This window comes from Malaclemys terrapin, chromosome 16 (genome assembly GCF_027887155.1).
Source record: "Malaclemys terrapin pileata isolate rMalTer1 chromosome 16, rMalTer1.hap1, whole genome shotgun sequence".
Classification (NCBI taxonomy): Eukaryota; Metazoa; Chordata; order Testudines; family Emydidae; genus Malaclemys; species Malaclemys terrapin.
In genome coordinates this window covers 23,019,771-23,040,796 of record NC_071520.1, presented here as the reverse complement: position 1 = coordinate 23,040,796, position 21,026 = coordinate 23,019,771, and the positions used below count along the sequence as shown (strand labels likewise).

Sequence of the window (21,026 nt, the reverse complement as noted above, 5' to 3'; positions counted from 1 at the left end):
TGTGTAGAGGAAGAAGGGCACAAGAGACATAGCAGGCAGGAGAAAAGGTGAGAGGCAATAACAGAAAGTAGCAGGAGCTGCGGGGAGAGCGAGGAGGAGGAACCTCTTGTGTACCTCTCTAGGACCCGCAGGAGCCTAGACTAATTAACACCAGCTTCTCAGGGAGCTTCCTGTTTCCTGCTGCTTCCCTGAACCCACTTGAGGAGAACAGGCAGGCAACTGAAGTTGTAGGAGCCTGTTAGGCCCTTAAGACGCTGATATCTTCCCTCACTCAGGCCCTGCTATCAGCCTGCTTATTTGTCCCCTTCAATTGAGTGTTGAGAGCTACTGTAGCTGGCACAGAACATCAGTCATGAGTGAAAGAAGAAAACGCCCCTCTGGGGCAGCATTCAGAAAAAGAAAGAAAGCAAAGGAAGCTTTTCTATCTAAGCAGGAAGGAGGTCTCCTGAGATACATAGACACAAATGTTCATGGTGAGCCTTCCGGCTCCAGTGAGGATGTGAGTGGTGAGGAGATGCCTGATCTTCCAGTTAGTCAGAGTCCAGATGACCTGGCAGCTACTGCAGCATCCATATCTCCATCGCAAATGGATGCAACCATGCACATTCCTGAAGAAAAGTGTGGTGGAGGCACAAGAAACAGCTGCTGCTGAGTAGTTCCTTAAGTCTAGATAATCCAGGACTGTGGACCCACTTGAGCAGTAGCCTGAGGGACTTCCTGGTACTACATGGGCCACAGCAAGTGAAAAACTTCATGTTCCCCAAAGACAATGAAAATAGAAGTTTCCATCCAACACTGATGAAATCCCCAATGGTGACAAAGTGGAGAGGCCATGGTTTATGTACTCAAAAACCCAGAATGCTGCATACTGTTTTTGTTGCAAACTCTTCCAGTTTAATGTTCCAGCCACATTGGGTTCTACAGGAACAAAGGACTGGAAAAATCTGGCTAGAAATCTGGCATGCCATGACAAGGCAGCAAATAACCAGAGAGCATTCCATAGGTGGAAAGAGCTTGAGATGAGACCAAGGTTAAAGGTCACCATAGATGATCAGCATCAAGAGAAGATTGCATCAGAGTCTCCTTACAGGCAAAATGCATTGCCATTGTGAGAATGCTTGCTACCCAAAACCTAGCACTGTGTGGCACTTCAGATCAGCTGTATGTGCCAAACAATGGAAACTTCCTCAAAATTGTGGAGCTGATGGCTGAATTTAATGCTGTACTCCAGGAGCATCTAAAAAGAGTCACCACCCAAGAAATGTGTACACACCACTACCTTGGAAAAAACATTCAAAATGAGATCATACAGTTACTGGCAACAAAAATCAAACTGAAGATTGTGGCAGATCTGAAGTCAGCAAGATATTACTCTGTTATTCTGGACTGCACACCTGACATCAGCGATATGGAACAAATGACTTTAATGGTGCATTTTGTAACAACAACAGAACCTAGTGAAAATGTCGCTGCGATGGTGCCTGTCAGAGAGCATTTTCTAGAATTTATTGACACTGATGGTACTACAGGAGCTGGTATGACAAATGTGCTTCTTAAAAAGCTGGAAGATACGGGAATTGCGATAGCTGACATGAGAGGTCAGAGCTACGATAATGGTGCCAACATGAGAGGAAAGAACAGAGGAGTGCAGACATGGATCCGAGAGTTAAACCCTCGAGCTTTTTTCGTCCCAGGCAGTTCTCCTTCATTGAACTTGGTGGTCAGTGATGCAGCATCAGCTTCTAGTGAGGCTGCTGAATTTTTTAATGTAATTCAAAGCATCTATGTATTTTTCTCTGCATCAACTCATCGATGGCAAATTTTGAAGGAACATCTGGAAACATCCTCATAGACTCATAGACTTTAAGGTCAGAAGGGACCACTATGATCATCTAGTCTGACCTCCCGCATGATGCGGGCCTCAAAGCCGTCCCAACCCCTTTCCTCTCTGACACTGAAACCACTGAATGCCACATGATGGGAAAGTCGAGTGGAGGCGATAAAGCCTATCAAACACCAAATTGGGAAGATAGATGATGCCATAGTTGCTATTATGGAGGATAATATTATGACAGAAACTGTTCATGGGAGAACAGTGGCAGAGGAAAATGGAATCACCAGAAACATACATAACTTCAAATTTCTGTGTGGCTTAGTGTTGTGGCATGACATACTGTTTTGAAATAAATGATGTAAGCAAGAGACTCCAAGGTGTTGACCTTGCTATATCTGGAGCAGTGGAACAACTGGACAAAGCAAAGTCATACCTACAGTCTTACTGCTCAGATGAGGGATTTCAGAACATTCTGAAGAGTGCACAGAACTTGAATTCTTTAACCAGGTGCTAGATTGTGCAATACAGTCCATTGAACGTTTCATACAGCTCAAGAAACACAGCAGTATATTTGGGATGTTGTATGATATTCCATAACTCCTCACTATACCTGAAGACCTACACCAGCAATGCAGGGCACTAGAGACAATGACACATGATGACATGCGCAATATTGATGCGAGTGATTTAGGTGATGAACTGAAAACCCTTTCAAGATACATTTCAGCAGGATCAACTCCAAAGGGTGTTCTGGAATATATGTGCTCAAATAAGGTGACCACACTCTTTCCAGATGCTTTTGTTGCTCTGTGCATACTTCTAACACTTCCTGTAACAGTTGCCAGTGGAGAACGCAGCTTCTCCAAGGTGAAGTTAATAAAAACACATCTATGCTCCACACTGACACAGGAGAGGCTGGCCCAGACTGTGGACCTTCAGGAAGCAGTTCAAATCTTTGCAACCAAGAAGGCACGGAAAGCACCACTTTGATTATTCAAACAGATAAAAATGCCAGTGTTTACTATGCAGACAAGAAAAGTTACATTTGCTGTTCAGGCATTTGAAAGTTAAGTGTTACTTAAAATTTTTGAACAAGGCATTTTAAGTTGTTAGTTCAAGAAGGCAGAATTGAGACCTTTCAAAGTTTTGGCCCAAGCGAAGGTGTATGGGGGCGTCATTTGAGCTCCCCGCCTCAGGTGCCAAAATGTTGTGGGCTGGCCCTGATATGCACAAAGACTGTGAATTAGGTTTGCACAGTCAACCTTAATTCTGACATTTCTTAACATTTGAGTGCTTTAACTTTGCAACCTTAGCATCCTTTTTAACATTGTTTTGATTTGTAATATTGAATATATATTAGCAACACTGCGTTTTGTAATACTTCTACAGTGATACATGAGAACTGTAATTTCAAGGTTGTGTGCAGGTAATAGCAATAGCAGGAGGCATTTTGTTATATTTATTCAGCTCTTATTCTGCCCTTAATGGGATGTAATCTTTGCTTTTTTTGTCTTCTGGAGAAAATCTGTGTCAAAAAATTAGGAATAATCAAGAAAACTGTAAAGCAAACTCCCCTGGAGATAAGTGCATTGTTTGCCTGTTCAGCTTTCTGTTAGAAAGCTCGGAGGAGAACATTTTGCTTATCTGAATGTAATGTAATTCAATAGACCAGGAAGAGGTGAATCAAATTAACGATACAATATGCTCTTTTCCTCCTCATCATACTAACTCCTTGACTTCAAAGATGACTCTTTCTAACCCCAAGATATTCATTCTCGGTATCTTCTGAACATGTCTTGTTGAGGCAAGAGGCCATCGGTGTTTCTAGGGGTCATTGAAATAAAGATTTCAAGGCAAATACTTTTCCATAAAATCATGATTAATGATGGGAGGGAACTATCAGCACAGGCAGTGAATGCCCTAGGACGGACTGCACCTCTTACTTCGCTTCAGAGACTTTGGTTCATTTCCAATAACATTGAAATCTTAACCACTGCAATTACCAGTGAACTTTCAGATTCCTAGCAACTCGCAAAGGAACTGAGAAAGCAGTTATCTGAGTAACTAGGGAATTTAACACCAGAACAACCTTCTGTTTCGCTGACACATTAAGGCTCAATCATTGCCTATCTAGGGGATGACTCTAGCGAAGTTTCTGGAGGAGAAAAGAACTGAGGACAGGAGCAGTCCCCATATGTCTTGGGGAGGCACAAAAGGGGGAAATCTGTAACTGGCTGGAATAGGATTTAGCCACAAAGTCTGAATCTGAACTTCCCTAAAGTTTGGGGCTATTTGGATCTGGGGTTTCTGATCCACGTTTAGTAGACTGAGTTGCTGCTTCTGCCTTATAGATACATGAATGCAACTATCCTTTGCAGGATACACAATACCTTAGACATACTTAGTCACTTACTGTTTGCTAATTTTCTTGCCCAAAAGTGGTTGGTCTGGAGAGAGACTGCAACCATCACTACTCTTACCATTCCCACTTCCATATAGTGGAGAACAGCCTTCAGCTCAACTGTCTAGTGGCCTTTGTTTATGGAGCTGAAGGATATGAGTTTTGTTCCCTGTGCCATTTGTATGTGGGTGGGACAGGTGTTGTCTCTTTGTATATTAGTGTTTTAATTATGAGGACATGGATTTATCACATCAAATCCAAGGCTCTACCCAGTGTATGCAGTTGTCCAAATGATATCATTTGTCTCAGTTAGCTCTTTAATTGTCTCCTGGATGTTGCAACATGCACATATCCTAGCACCAAGTTCCTCTAGAACATCCATTCAAATTAGCGCAACATAATATGGCCTAGTGGATAGACATTGGACTAGGACTTAAGAGACCTGCGTTCTATTCCCAGTTCTACCACCAGCCTGCTGGCTGGCTTTGGACAAGTCACTTAACTGCTCTGTGTCTGTTTTTTCCCATTTGCAAAATGGAGATGGTGATACTTATCTCCATTGTGAACTGCTTTCAAATCTGCTGATAACAATCTGTATATAAGAGCTTGGTATTATTAGTAAAAAGCAACAGAGGGTCCTGTGGCACCTTTAAGACTAACAGAAACATTATTAGTAGGTATCCCTGGTTGGACAAGCATATGTCTTCCTTGAATATAGCTGGTATGTCACTTATTAGTGAAGCTTTTAAGTAACTGAAATCAAATCATCAGCCTTAACAGCCCATTGAGATCAACAGAGGCAGTTTTTTACTTCACCTGTGTTTCACTCTGTGAGGATGCAGACGCACTAAGGGTTTGTCTGTGCTGCAGTTGACAACCCCAAGCTCGCCTGTGCCAGCTGGCTCAGGGGCTGTTTAATTGCAGTGTAGATGTTCAGGCTCGGGCTGGAGCTGAGGCTCTAGGACCCTCCTGCTTTGCAAGGTCCTACAACCCGGGTTCCAGCCCGAGCTGGAACTTCGACACCACAGTTAAGCAGCCCCTTAGGCCGAGCCCCGCAATCCCGAGTCAGGTGGCACGGACCAGCTGTGGGTTTTTAATGGCAGTGTAGACCTACCCCAAGACCTCTCCATTTACACTGTGAAAGCCTGTACGTAGACAGGCTGGAGATGGGATTCATGGACAAAATCTTGTGAATACAGAAAAATCCACCAAAGAAGCCTGTCCTCGGGTTCTCAATTGTTCTAGGCAGGGCCGGCTCTGGCTTTTTTGCTGCCCTAGGCAAAAAAGCCACCCGCCCCCCCAGCGCGGCACGGGAGGGCGCTGAGCCCGGCCGGGGCTCTCTGCTCTCCCCGGCGGCCAGAGCACCGGGGGGGAGGGCAGGGAGCCCGGCTGGGGGCCCGCCGCGCCGCCCCCCTCCAGGCGCTGCCCCAAGCACATGCTTGGTGGGCTGGTGCCTGGAGCCGGCCCTGGTTCTAGGATGGATCTGGATTTTCCCTAATTATTGAGTGAGGCCCCTATCCTGCGAAGTAATCTGCAAGCATTCCTTTTCATGTCCCCATTGATGTCAGAACATCCTACAGGTGTACGGGTGCTCACAAGTGACTCTCTGAATGATCAAGCTAAGACTTTTAGTCTGGATTTGAACCCAGAAACAGATGTTCATTATTTAATGTTTCAGAGAGCTGTGTGGGAGTCAAGCAGCTAAACTGTCACTCATTTCTTAAGATATCAGGGTCAGATCCTAATTTCATTTACATTTCAGATGTGTAAGTGTTCAGAATGAAATTAAAGCAAGAAAACACTTGCTGGCAAACATTTCTTAACTGAAATGCAGAAATGCCATCGTTTATAAGCCACTTTTATATGCTAACCTCACAAGCTTACACTGAAAAAGCAGTTACGTTATAAGATCATTCTCATTCTATATGAGGCTGGGTCTCATTTGTCCCTGTTTAACTAAATGACTTTAATTTGATCTTCCTACTCCTTGAGCTTTATTTCATTGCTCTTGATTGCCACAGAGGGTGATGTTTGACATACCAGTATTCTCTCATGTTCATAGTTAGTCTCACATAGTTCTAAACCCAGTCAGAAAACATGTTGGTTTAAACTTGGTTTTGATTAACTGGTTTTGCAAAGTGCTTCAAGATGCTCGCACGGTAGATGGCTGAGATGGAAATAAGAAAGTTTATGTAAAAAATGGGATAGGAAGGCGGTTAGAAAGAAAGATTAATTGGGTGAAATGTTCAGGTCTGAGGATTTCCTGCTGAAAGTGCGTGCTCATTTGGAAAGGAGAGGTAGGTTGTCTTGACAACTGTATAACATTGCATATCCTGGCTCATTTAAAAACAAAAGCAGTAGTAGTAATAATAGTGCTTTGTATTTCTATAGTATCTTTCAGCCAGGTGTCTGAACATGCTTTTAAAAATCAATTAACACTCGAGTAGAGTAGGTACTCTATTTAACAGCATGGTAAACTGAGGTAGAGAGCCCCTGGGGCTTGCATAAGCTCAGATAAGGCAAGATAAAGATACTTCTACTCATGATGAGTAGGTTCAGGATAGTGCAATTAGTCCTATTGAATCAGTGGAGGTACTTGCAGAGAAAGCTACTACCCATGTGAATGAAAGGTTATCCAGATCTGTTACATTAATGAACAGTGGAAGTTAGGCATAAAATCAGATGTCCTGACTTTCCCTTCACTGCTCTAACCATTAGCCTACACATCTTTGTGTTTACATAGATGTCTCTGCCAGATAGATCTGATGCGAGTTTCAGAAGTAAACAGCCCACAAAGGGCATTCAGCAACCTTTTCGTTCATGGAGTTTTGATGGTGAGGTTTGTTATGGTTCAGCAGAGAAGCTCATGAAGTCCGTGATAATGTTTCAGAGTAGAGTTTGGGAGGAAACGAACGGAAAATGTGAAACAGAAGGAGACTGAAGAGGACAAAGTTGTTCGTGCTGTCATTTGCCAGTGATAGAAATTAAATATGCTTAAGAAGTTAGTTGAGTGACATTATCCTGTTATAGCTTCGATAAACTTTATGACATTAAGTTAAAAGCTTATTGAATTAGAGTTAATACCTTTGGGGTAAATTGTATTAAAAATGCAACTGTGTGTGTAGTATTGGGGCACTGTGTGTGTACCTTTCCTAATCGGTAGGAAGGATGATCATGTACTTTCTCTGTTATCAACCCTTTGGCGCCAGGCCCCTGGAGAGGTGTGCATATACTAGTTCAGACTCTTCCCCAACCAGGGACCAATGGGCAAAGAAAGGGTTTTTGGATAAATAGCCTTGTTTTAAACTGGCTTGTGGCCTTCTTCCTGATCTGGCAAATGGACAGGACCCCAGGTCTGCAGAGGGCCTACTGGAATCCATGTTAGAGTCGGGGTGGTCTCTGATAAGCCTATTGGCATGCATGTAGGTTCGTTTATTGTTAATGTTTTCGCTGTAGTGCTTTTTACCTTAAGACTAAAATAGACTTGCACAGGAGAACTGTGTGGTAACTTGCAGCTGTAGCAATTAATCTATTAACCATTTCTGAAGAGAAAGCAAACAGGCAGCCTGGCTGTGATGGGAATAACAAAATGAATGCTGGGAACAATGCAGTCTAGATATATTCTGATCAGAAGGGGGAGAGGTGCAGGTCTCCACCCAAGAAAGGCAACAGCTGAGGGAAAGCAGAGGTGCAGTTGCCCTGAACTGTGACAACCTGTTTGTGTGCATAATGCCATGGATTCCTGCCAACATATACTGCTAATATTCCATCAAAGAAGGAATTATGGGGGCTTATTTATGCTGTTATACTAGTAACTCTTAAAACACTATTGGCAAACTGTGCATTTAAATTCAGGCCTCCACCGACCCTTCTGAACAAGGGTCTCTTACAGCTAGATGAGCAATGCATGGCTGCCTATGGACGGATACTAATCCAAATGTATCAACTAAAAGACAATTGAGTTTCTTTTGAGTTCCTTTCTTTCTTTCTACATGCATGCTTACAGCAGAGGAGACTAAAACTTTCTGAGCTTAGGAAATGCTTCTCTAAATCCACAGTATAGTCAAACGCCAGTTTACATGGCAGCTATTGAGATAGTCTAGTAATTGTAGCTATGAAGTGGAGATGTCTGCCACAGAATATTGAGTAGGTATAGTCCTGTCATCCCAACCATGTTTGCCGTGTGAGGACGCAGTCTCGGAAGTGGTTTCTTTTTGCACTTACAAACACATGGAATGGGTGAAAAGAGTCTGTAGACAAGAGTTGGCTGTGCTGCATATGGACTAGGCTCATAGAGAGCCTTAGAATAAGAGGACATGTCCAATTTGCCTTCAGGTATTTGCAGTTCTCAGGAAGCTCAAGTAATGGCATTAGCCTTCAGTAATTGTCCATTTCACTTCAGCAAAGGCTTAACCAAAATAGCTGTGTTAAGCAATTTGCGATTTGTAACCAATAGTAATTAAGCCAGAACACTACATAGGGGATATGTCCGTTGTCCTTTGCTTTCTTGTATGATAAATAGTTAATTTTTCCTTAACTTGATTCCTCCTGAAGAAGTGTTCAATCAGTATTTGGTGATCTCTCACACTTTTGTTTTGGGGTACAGTACTCCCACCTGGATCTGCCAGGTGCTTTTCCTTCTGGACACAGTCAGACTTAGTGCTCATCTTCTGGCTAGGAGAAAGGGTGAGCAGCTCTGCCCACAACATTGGGCCTACTCCTGGAAGGTGATACCAATGATTCCCAGGGATTGGTTGGTTGGCAGTGTTCAAGTCCGAAACAGATGTTGCCCTATTTTCCCAGCACATCATCTCTTCAAGGTGTTTGAGCTTATAGACATATGGCTCCCTGTGTCTGTAAGATGTGATGACCAACAATTATGCCACAGTCAGCATTAGTGGTGCAGAAATGTTCAACTCCTTGGTGGTGGTGATGGGTGTGTGTGTGTGTGTGTGTGTGTGTGTGTGTGAGAGGAAGGGTCAAATTTTTTTGCCAGTCTTTGTTCCACAAGTAATTTATTAAGAACCCGACATGTCAGATATATAGGTTTGAAAGCAGGCGTAAATGTTGTACTATGTAGACTGCTAGAGAGGCAACATTGGACTCGCAGGGAAGTCACTGACTAAGTTACTCAGAGAGCTCCCTCTGCTGGCTGATAGCCAAAGTGAAATGCATCTTGGCTGCAAAAGCATCTGCCTGTTTGCCAATCCAAAGTGTCAAAATTAAATGTGCAGTGGGAGGATTTAACAGTAAAGAGGAGATAACAATAACAATAAAATAGTGAGTCAGCACCTCTTATGACATATTTGGCTTTGGAGCCCAGGCAGAGAGACTTTCTTAATGCTATTCAATAGCTTATCTAGCAGAAAGCAGTGTTCGCTGCTTTTAAACTGAAATCACCTTATTTGCTAATGAAAAGTACACGCAGTGTCCCCAAAGTGCTTAAATGTAAGCTAATGTTTGGTTTTGGATTGTTGGATGTTGAACAGACTACATTTTACTTAACTTTGCATCGATTGAAAATTATACTCTGCAGATTGTGTGCAAATTGTTTAAAGCAGCAATCTTGGTTCAGCCTTTGCTGTAGGGAAATGGACAATTTTTTTTCATTAATTTAAATGCATTTAGGGAAACAAAAAGAAAAATATTGGCCTAATTTTTGTTTTTAAGTTGGTGGCCTAAACTAAGGCAGCTAAATCCATATGTAGACACTTGAGTGTGTGATCTGGTTCTCAGAATGGATGACTTCCTTAGGATTTGTGGGTGCCGTATGCCTCTGAAAATAGGTCATAAACTTAGGTGCGTGAATTTAGGTTTCCAAGTTTGAAAATGTAGGCCCCATTTCATAGGGTTGGGTGTCTACTATGAGTGAATTTCACAGTGTAGGATTTGGGGGCACTGTACTGTGTAGTAATACCGCTGAAATCATCCCTTTTTGTCATTTTATACAAATAAAGGGCAACTTTATGTGTTTTATAGGCTTTTAGAGCCTGATCCAAAGCCCCATTGATGCAAAGGGGAGCTTTTCCACTGACTTAATTAGGTTTTGGATTGTGCCCTTATTTACCTTGAGTTCTAACCTCTTCAGATTCTCTTCACATAGTGTAAAATGTATCCTTTTGGGGTGAAATTGCTCACTGTTTATTGGGACTGGTAGGTATTGCAATTTGCAATGTCTTTCCTTCCCTCCTCTCTTACTATGTTGGCACGTCTCTTATGGGATCATCATGAGTGAATAATGTTTTTTTAAAGTAAATGTAAATGTGATCTGATTATTAATATGTTAGATCTGATTACATTGTGTGAGGGAGCTTAATAGCATAAAGGTTACTGTACTTTACTAATGCTAATAACAACACACTGTACTTGTCCAGCGCCTTTCGTCCCAGGATCCCAAAGAATTTTGAAAACGTTTAAGTCCCAAGCCACACCTGTATGGTAGGTACCTAGTATATCCATTTTACTCTGTGCCTCTGTTTGCCCACCTGTAAACGAGGTTCTAACCCAGAAACTGACAGAACTGAGAATACAACTGAGGAGCCTTGATTCCCAAGCATCTCTTCCTTGAGATTTCCTTCAGCTCTTAACCTGTAAATACTTGTCCAATTATCTGAGTTCCTGGAGTTTTTCTGTTAATGTAATTACAACAGAGAGCTGTGTTACCCATTTCTGCCCAACAGACTCGAGGCATTCTAGACTTCTCAATACCATTGTTGCCTTTGGTTTATACTCCGTGCAGGTTTCTATGCACTAGGTTTTGATGTGGTTTATTTTAAATATTTAAAATCAAATCTCAACCTTCTTGCATTTAGAAGAGCTTGGTCCTAGAAGACTATTCTGTATAATTTCTTCTATAGTTACCAGCAGGAAAGGTTTGTTTGTTTGTTTGTTTGTTTTTTAAGGACTGAAGCTAATGAAAACCTCTTGGAACAGCAGGTCATTTGGCAGATACTGTGTTCCTGGTTCCTACTGCTGTGTCACAGGAGGTTGAAACAGCAAGAACAGAGCCCATGTTGAATATATTTACTTTTACCTGTTCTGCTGCAGATTAAACAGGAACAGATTTTTGGCTCTCAGCGTCTGTGCATAAATTCAGTCTGAACAGCCAAGTTATTAAATGAGATCACCTTCTGAAAAATAATACCAAGCACAACCATTTTTAAAAAAAAATACAAGAATATAAATGTTTACCTCCTAAGCAGTCAAACCAATGTGGGGCTCCCGCATTATAAAGATCTCGGGTTTTAGCAAATTTAATCTTGTGCAGCTTTCTGGCTAATTTTCTTGATGGTAGAAGGTTGCTTCAAAGCAGGTGTGTTCTTTGCATTAAGTGTTTCTGTATTGCTTTTTGTGTGTGTGCACATCTAATAATTGTGATGGGGCCAGTTTGACAGTCTTGAAAACTGAAATCTCTCATAATCCAGGAAGATTACAGGTACATTTCAGATTGTGACATCGCAAGTTTACCCATCTTATCCCACCAATATGCCTCCCCCGCATTCTATAGAGACTTTAGTGGAGCCTCCGTGCCCACTTGGTCCTTTCCCTCTGAGACTTACAGCAGTGGTTGCTGACTGTTGATATGAAAAACTTGTCCACTGAGGTCTAGATTGAGGAAAAAAATATATGTAACACAAGCTGCAGAATAACCATCAGTAGAAACAACTTTCAACCATTTCCTGGCTGGGTAGGTTTTGAACCAGCGATCTGGAAGCAAGATGTTCTTTTTTTCTATTGCCAACCTCCTGAGAAATTGAGAGGACCGGCAATGGGGGAAACTGTGTATAAACTGGAAATGTAACGAATACTGATCTTGTGAAAGCAAAACAGGATTATTCTTGACAAATGTTGGCATATCATTATGAGTAACTCGCATTCTTCAAGAGTGTCCTCATTTGCAGAACAAAAAGTTCCTGTTTCCAAGGATTGTTGGGGAATAGAAATGCCCCAGCAATACTCCCTCCCTGCTGGACATAGCGGGAGTTATGAATGATGGAGAATACCTCATCCGTGTTGGGAGACTCCTGCAATGTCAGGTTAATCCTGCATTATTGCTGCTGTGAGTATAACTGAGGATCTGGCCCAAATCTTTGTAAGTGGTTTACAAACTGGTACTCTGCAGAGCCGGTTTGTCCACAAAGGGGAAACATCCACCAGGCTTTGATCTTCTACCATAACAGGTGTTACCATCTTTACTTTTAACTACTGAGTGTTAGATCTTAAACATGCCATTTTACAAGTTAATGAAAACTGCTTTTATTGGACCAAATGGTACTGTATCATTCAGTCACATGGTTAGGGATTATCAAATAAACAACCTACATTGATTTCTTGCACATTTCTTTCTGGAGATCGGGTCAATTAGCTTGAGTTTTCTGAAGCTGTACTTAGTGGTAGTGAGAAAACTCATTCATTCTTTTAAAAGGAATATATATCTGACGCACTTGTATACATGCAAGAATTGCTATTTTATAAAACCATCTGTAGTGTCCATGCAAAGGTAATTCACAAAAAATCCTTCTAATTACATGGATGAAAACAGAATCAAAGTTAAGTAATGCAGATAACTTCCAAGGAACTCTGGTGTCAGTAGATTCCTGCAAAAACTCCTTAGCTCTGGAAACTTGTATGCAAGTCCTGCCTTAGGTTAAGAGTGAAAATATGTCCTAGTTTTACCTTACTAGAGGTGTGATATGCTTTTTGCTCAACCTCAAATGCCTCCAAATCTGGCTTCATTAGTGTTTGTTTGGCATGCATTTGCTGACCACATCTGGTTCACATGAATGCTGTTCAGGGAGGCAACATTTCCATCAAAGCTGGCTATGAACTTTGTTTGAACATCCAAAAGTTACTTGGGGCTGCTGTTCCTCAGTTTCTTTCAAGCTTGAACCCTCTTTTTTAGGATAAATCACATGGATTTTGACCAATATGGCCACTGAGCTCACTAAACTCTTGTGAGCATGCACAACCCCATCAAACCTGAACTTACCTTACAACGTTGCGGTGAGCAAAGGGGATTTGTTTGAACTCAGAACCATGGTGGATTCATTCTGAAGCCAACTGGTAAGCGTTCCCACAGCTCTACTTCCCTTGAGAGGACTCCACATTGGGGTAAGAATGGTCATAGAGGTGTGGTGAAGATAAACACATTAAAAACGGTGAGGCTCTAATGCAGCCCCCATGACTGTATTTAACTACTGTAGACAGCCACAGAACCACCACAGCATTAGGTACAATACTGCTGACAATCCCTCATGTTCTTCCAAGTCAGGACTAAGGTGACTAGGCCAGAGGTGGGCAAACTTTTTGGCCTGAGGGCCACATCGGGGTGCGAAACTGTATGGAGGGCAGGGTAGGGAAGGCTGTGCCTCCCCAAACAGCCTGGCCCCCGCCCCCTATCCAATCCCTCCCACTTTCTGCCCCCTGACTGCCCCCCTCAAAAGACCCCACCCCCTAACCGCCCCACAGGACCCTACCCCCTATCCAATCTCCCCTGTTCTCCTGTCCCCCCGAACCTCTGCCCCATCCAACTGTCCCCTGTCCCCTGACTGCCCCCCAGGACCCACTGCCCCATATCCATCCCCCCCCCGGCCCCATTACAATGCCGCTCAGAGCAGCATGTCTGAAGCGGTGCCTCCCGGCCGGAGCCAGACACACTGCCGCACTGTCCGCATGAGCGCGCAGCCCTGTCACCCAGAGCGCTGCTGCGCGGCAGCGTTACTGCAGGGGAAGGGGGACAGCAGGTGAGGGGCCGGGGGCTAGCTGCTCAGCCAGGAGCTCAGGGGGCGGGCAGGACGGTCCTGCGGGCTGATGTGGCCCGTGGGCCGTAGTTTGCCCACCTCTGGACTAGGCAGAGAACATACAGGGAAATCTGCACAATGCCCCGCTGCACTGTTGCTGGTTCTAATTAGTCCATTTTTATGAGCTCCAGAGTCAGACAAAAATGAGGAGCCCTCCCTTGGTGGTGTTTCCTGTTTGCTGGGTGCATATAAAAGAGATCCGGCTATGATGTATGTTAATAACGAGCTGATAATGTAAGCCAGCCCAGAGATGTTGAGTTAGTCTGGTATGCTGCCAAGTGGGAGGTGAAAGTTCAGGGACTGACTCCTGTTGCCAAGACTCGGTCCTGTGGAGAAGGTCTGCCCATTAACAGATTGAGTTTCTCATTAGGGCTACACAGTGTATGCTTTAAGCTGAAACCCAAAAGCTGAAACCCAATACCAGTAAAAGCCTGCCGAACAGAGTGGCAGATTTACGGGTAAATGAAGGATTAAAGGAATACTTGGCACAGCTATCGGACTGGAAACCTGGCTGGCCTTTGAGGATTGCCCCATATTGCAGGTCTTCCCTTTAAGACTAGCGTGTAATGACCTTCCTCTCTGTCACTGATCATCCGATACAGCCCCCAGGCAGGAGTTGGACATTGTCCATTCTCTTAAGGGCCATATCCACCATTGGCAGGGTGATTCCATGCTACTGCATTGAATGCAAAACAGCACAAATACAGGATTCGTTTAGGGGACTCCGTGTAATGCAAACAGACCCTTATGCCATCTCTGGTTGTAGGGCACATGTGCCAGTTCTTGGTTTTCCCTGGGAATAGCTCGGTATTTATAGTATCTCTAAACGTACTCTGGTCCTCTCTCTCTCTCCTCTGTTTTGAATGATCAGAGGGGTAGCCGTGTTAGTCTGAATCTGTAAAAAGCAACAGAGGGTCCTGTGGCATCTTTAAGACTAACAGAAGTATTGGGAGCATAAGCTTTCGTGGGTAAGAACCTCACTTCTCCAATGCATCTGAAGAAGTGAGGTTCTTACCCACGAAAGCTTATGCTCCCTATACTTCTGTTAGTCTTAAAGGTGCCACAGGACCCTCTGTTGTTTTGAATGAGTGTCTCCAGCAGCTATCAAAATTACCTGCTCAAGTTACAGCATGTCGTGTTTATTGCAGCTGGCCATGAATGGAGCTCCTAGGTGGCTACGTGTCTGTACCTGAATTGAAGCTCAGCCAGGTTTAAATAGCCTCCTAACAGGAGAAAAATAGACAGTACTACAGTCCAAAAGCGACTATAAACCAAAACTAGTTTACAGGAGTGTGCTCCAGGACATTGGGCCGTGAGGGCAGTATGGGTTTTATAAGCGCATGTACTGTAAGGAAAAATAATTCCCATAAAAGTTTTTTGGATTTTGAACGTGCGTGACCTGTTTAATGAGACTTGCACCCTTCTGCTTTAATTGGCTAGCCTAACAGAGGGAAGCACTGTGACTGGGAGATGCAAGATAAGCATTGTACACTGAGCAATGTTTGAATTATGCCCAGCATAACAATTAATAGAGATTTGCTTTTATTAATAATTTGACCTAATTGTTTTGTTAACCGAATGAAGGCGATAAAACTGCAGAAGTGGAGGCATCCGTGAATGTTATCTTAACGCTCTTCCAGCACAAGGGCTTTCATTGTTTCTGCCTGCCCCCAGAAGCAATCGGCATCCTTAATCGCAGCTGACATGGTATTGTCTTGATCCCAACTGCCAGGGACAGGCGCTTTGGACCAAATTCCTGCCTGGCGTAACTTCATTGACCTCTGGGGTTACACCAGGGAGGAGGTATTTGACCCATTCTTCACTCAGACAGGATGAGCGGCCAAAGTGCTGGGAATTAGCTCAGGGCTTGGCTCGGCAATGAAAATACACTCCATATAAAGAGTGTATGCAAGCAAGTATGTTTCACTTACAGTTGTGCACACTGACGTTCACCATGGTTTGTGTTCTAAGTGAATCAGAGCTCGCAAAACAGCGTTCGCCAAACCTGAGTCTTCAGGGGATCCTAGAGCAGAGAGGAAACTGAGAGCAGAGACCAGAGTATGGATCTGAAGTCCACTAGGGACTTCACCTTGGAGGTTTAATTGACCTAGGAACAGCTTAGATCCTAGGGTGATTTGGTGATATAGAAAAATCCTATGGTAGATAACGATCTGAGGAAGGAGCCTGGGAATGAGGCTTCAGGGGTGCTTAGCTGCAAATTGTCCCATATATGAGAGACCTCAAAAGGTGACCCGAGAAAGATTCCATCTAGGCTTAAATGCATGCAACAGTGTGGTTTGTGTGTAACCATGGAACTATAACAAGCCCCTCTTCCATTTCACTGGCACTGTAGTTCACTAAGGCCTTGTCTACACTACGGGGGGGGGATCAATCTAAGTTATGCAATGTATTATTGACGTCGACGTCCTTAGATCTACTTACCGGGGGGTCCACACTACACTATGTCAACGGGAAATGCTCTCCCGTCAACTCCTCTTGCGCTTCTCGGTCAGGTGGAGTACAGGAGTCGATGGGAGAGCGATCTGCAGTCGATTTAGTGGGTTTTCACTAGACCTGCTAAATCGACCACCGATGCATCAATCGGCACGCGTCGATCCTCCAGTAAGTATGGACAAACCACAAGTATGAAGAACAATGGGGCTGACAATGGGGAGAGGAATGAGGAGTTCAGAGCTGGGGTTTTAGGGCCCCAAGGACTCTTAGCATGTCTTGTACTTGCAGGAATCCCACTGGCAATGGAGCCCTTCCACACTTCCAATCAGATCAATGGGTCTTACTCATCTGTAACCCCTTCCTCTTCTTCGGCTTCCTTTGTCACCTGAGCCAGTAGGCTCACCCGGTGCTTTAAAGGCATCAATACAGTGGAGACCGTCATGCTGCCAGTATGGAGATCAGGTTGTGTTGACATGCCCTTCCCTTCATGCCCCCCATGCTTCCTTCGCCCTCAGAGGAAAGATTAAAAGCACTTCTGGCATTGAATAGGATAAATCCTGGGGTGATATTATGTAAACGTATTCGGTGTGTGCTCATTAATTTCCCCGAGGATCCAGAAACACTCGCCAAGAAAGGGAAAAATTAATTCTACCTTTAAGGGCTGCACCTGTTGGAAAAACATATTTTCATCACAGGCGGCTAAGCTCCCGCGTCCACAGCTGGCTGAGTTCAGGAAAGGACCTGTTGCCGGGGCATAAGGGGGAGGAGATTAGGGGAAGTTATTTTTGTCCTTTCTCAATATAACACTTGATTAATTTATAGCAGTGCGAAGTTTCACTGCCTTGCAGAGGGGCCTGCTGGTGGGTCTCTCTCTGTCTCTCTTTCTTCAGTATTGTGGAGGTTTGGGACACTTGATCTCTTTCAACGTTGGCACTAGCATTTTTTGAGCAGCCCAATGTTGTCACTCCCAACACACAGTGTAACAGACTCCTGTCCATCAGTGTCACACCCCTTCGTCTAGGGGGGCTTAAGAGTGCTAGAGGAGCACTGAGATGATTCTTGGGGATGCAGCTCACACTTCAGACTCTTTTTACATCAAAAGTGTGTGTGCACACATGCACTTTTAGGTCTTGTTCCCCACCCCCACCCTCCAACGCACACGCATACTTAAGGCTCCTGCTGCAGAAATGGAGTCCAGTAGCGTATTCCTTTCAGCACTAGCAATCAGTCTGACATTTCCAAGGCTATTTCTACAAGGAAAAGGGTGAAAAACTCCTCTCCTCCCCCTCCCAAATATAAAGTATGAGCTTCTGCTTTACACCTGCCCAAGAGAGTCGGTGGCTTCAGCCTTTTTGGAGGCATGCAGGACAGCTCTGCATCTTTCCTATCACGCCCTCCCAGCCCCCAGTGTTCTGCCAATAACAACAGCATTTCATGTTGGATGTCGGAGCTTGGCGGGCACCTACCGGTCTATGGTGAAGTCACAGATTTGGCAGTACAGTGCAAGGTCTGATGACACGCTCAGGAGTATTACTTCTGGGCAATGTTTCCACAGTAGAGATGGGCTGTTCCTGGAAATCCCGTGATTAGCAGTAGCCCCTCACACGGTGAGATCTCTGAATGTTGCCAGCTCAGATGCCTGAGGTACTGGTCTCTGCTGCTGAGATGAGTGTTTTAGGGATCCCCGCTGAGTAGTTTTGCAGCCCAGGCTGTGCTCATTTCTAATCCTTACACTGGTCTCTCCCTGGCACCAAGGCAGGTTTCAACAGTGATTCACCCACTGATGAGGCCTTTTCAATTAAAAAAAGAAGGTTGTTTAGCGGCTGCGGGTAAAGCGGTTCTGTGTGGTCACGTCAACGAGGTCACTCTTTGGAGGCAGTTCTCAGTTGTGCTGTGGTGGACCAGCCCCAGTGCTTTAACCTTCACTGTTAATTAAACCTGAGAAAGCAGGTGCTTTTCCACACTGATTTCCAGATGTCTGTTTATGAAGCTCTCCTGCCGCCAACTTGGTGTGGAAATCCCACCTCTTGCCCAATGATGAAGAGTTATTTGGGGGTTACCTGTGTTACTGAGGCCATTTCCCCTCCAGGCAAGGCCATCCCCGGCTTTGTGTCTTACTTGACCTCCTCCTAAATTCCATTGTCTTGGGTCCGAGGTGAGAAACGGGGACCTATCCATGGAATTTGGATTTAAGAGGCCTAGTTTATGTGTAGATACTAAAATGCTTCGTGTTTGGCACCTCAGGTTCCAAAGGGCTCTGAGGAGGATTGGGGAGAAGAGGGAGAACAATTTGTCTCTCTTTACTGTCAAATGAAATTTCCATATGAATATCTGATCCTCAGCTGGTGGAGATCAGCATTGCTCCTTTTATAAATCAATATAGGTTCACTGAAGTTAACAGCTGAGCATCAGTCTCTAAATCTCACTGTGTGAATCCTCCCCTCCCCACTTCCCCGCCACATAGTAAGGAAACCCAAGCAGTCACTTAGAAGATAGAGACAAAAAGTGGGTGATGTAATATATTTTATTGGACCAGCCTCTCTTGGTGAAAGAGACAAGCTATCAAGTTTACACAGAACTCTTTTTCAGGTCTGGGCCTCTATGTAAGTTCAAAAGTGTCTACCTTCCATGCTCAGAAATTGGTCTAATAAAAGATATTACCTCACCCACCATGTCTCGCTAATATCTTGGGACTAGCAGGGCTACAACAACACTGCCAAGAACTTATGAACCTGCTGGCTCAGACCCAAAACTGTGTGTGTGTGTGTTTGTGTGTGTATTCATGGAGTGATGTGATTCCAGGGAGGAATAAGGTCACCCACCACCCTGATCCAAGGTTCTTCTGCCTCCATTGTTAACTCCGAATGGCCTGAATGCTTGTCAGGGTTATTTCAGACTTCCTCACTGTGCTCTGTATTTGGCCAACAGCCATACCTACTTGTTCTGCTATCCTGCCAGCCCTTACAAGCCAAGCAGGCTCAGACAATATTGAAGGGAAGGCCTCCAAAGTGTACCAGTGTGCTGCAGCAAGTTGTGTTGTGATACAGTAGGTGGCACTCTCCCATCTAAGGCATTTCTGAACCAGTGCTCTAGTATAGTACTAGGGGACATTGTGCTGGTGGAGCTGCCATCTTTCAGGAGATATAAAATCAAGATACTGAGCAATTATGGTCTTCAAAAGATCCCGTCGTATATTTGCATGAGTAGGGATCCAGGTCCTAGTGTCCTGGCCAAATTCCTATTTGTAGCCCAAAAGGCCCTCCCCTGCTGTACTGAATAAAATATTCTTTCACTCTTGTCCTGAACTGCTGTGTATTGTGGTAGGTTGTTAAATAATTGCCACATGCCAACTTAAGTGGCTGCACTTCAGTGGTGGGTGAAGTGGACCCTGGACACACAGTTTGTATTTCACTTTGTAAAGCAGTTTGCAATCCATCCTGGGGGAAAACACTTGTATCTATGATGATATTTTTATTCCCTTATTATTCCTATCTATTCAAGAGTTCATGTTTTGAACTGGTTAATATTGCATTTCCAGTAATCTGTTACTATCATGAGACTGGTGGAATTGCAGCTTTGAATTTGGAATCAGATCTCAGAAATATGGATTCTTATCTATACTCACCCATAAATAGATGTCAGCTCAGGTTTGCTCCCAGTGCAAATGGATGGAACACCATTGAAATCTGTGGAGTTGTGCTCATTGACACCAGCAAAGGATTTGGTCCTCAGTGCTTCATAGAGAAGTAAAAGAAATAGAACCCGATTCTCCGTTGCACTGAGAAGCCGTTGAGCTCAATCAGAGTGAGTGATAGATTCTACCGAACCAGAATGGCATGATTTACACCAACTTCGCATTGCATGGGTATAAATGATGCATAAGTAGGGCAACACAGAAACAAGCCTTTGGTTCCTGCTCCTAAGCATTTACAGTCTAAGGGTATGTCTACACGGCAATAAAAGACCCATGGCATGGCTGTGGCTGGCTTGGGTCAGCTGACTCAGGCTCGCGGGGCTGGGGCTAAAAATTGACCAGGGTCCCAGAGCCCAAATGTCTACCCTGCAATTTTTAGCCCCGTGAGCTTGAGTCAGTTGACCCAGGCTCTGAGTCTTGGTGCCGTAGGTTTTTATTTATTCCAGTGTAGACATACCCTTAGGGTCTACTCCTGGAAGCCTTTACTACCAGGTGTGATGTTTACAGAGTCTGGGCCTAAATTAAGGTATAGTTAAATGTATGATGCAATCACAGATATTGGGAGGGGTGGCAGAGTTGCATTTTTGCTGATCAAACTTTTTTTGATCGGATATTCTGAATGCCTCCTATGAGACCATAGACAAAGCAATGGGAAGCCGAAAGGATTATTGAATGCGGTTGTTTAAAACTGCCACTAATCCAAACCATATAACTAACAGAACTGATATGTGGTATCTCTGTAAACTTTTCATTCTCATGATGGGCCTGGGGAAAGTGCTGACAAGGAAATGGAGCTGTTACCCTGGAAAGAGGTTTGCTCTGCTGCTTGCACTTAAGGTGGGC

At 44.1% G+C, this 21,026-nt stretch overlaps 1 protein-coding gene across 2 annotated transcripts in view; it reads left to right on the top strand.

The window, feature by feature from the left end:
* TMEM132C (transmembrane protein 132C) overlaps nt 1-21,026 on the top strand; it is a 310,537-nt gene that overhangs the window by 58,839 nt on the left and 230,672 nt on the right. The window lies entirely within an intron of this gene.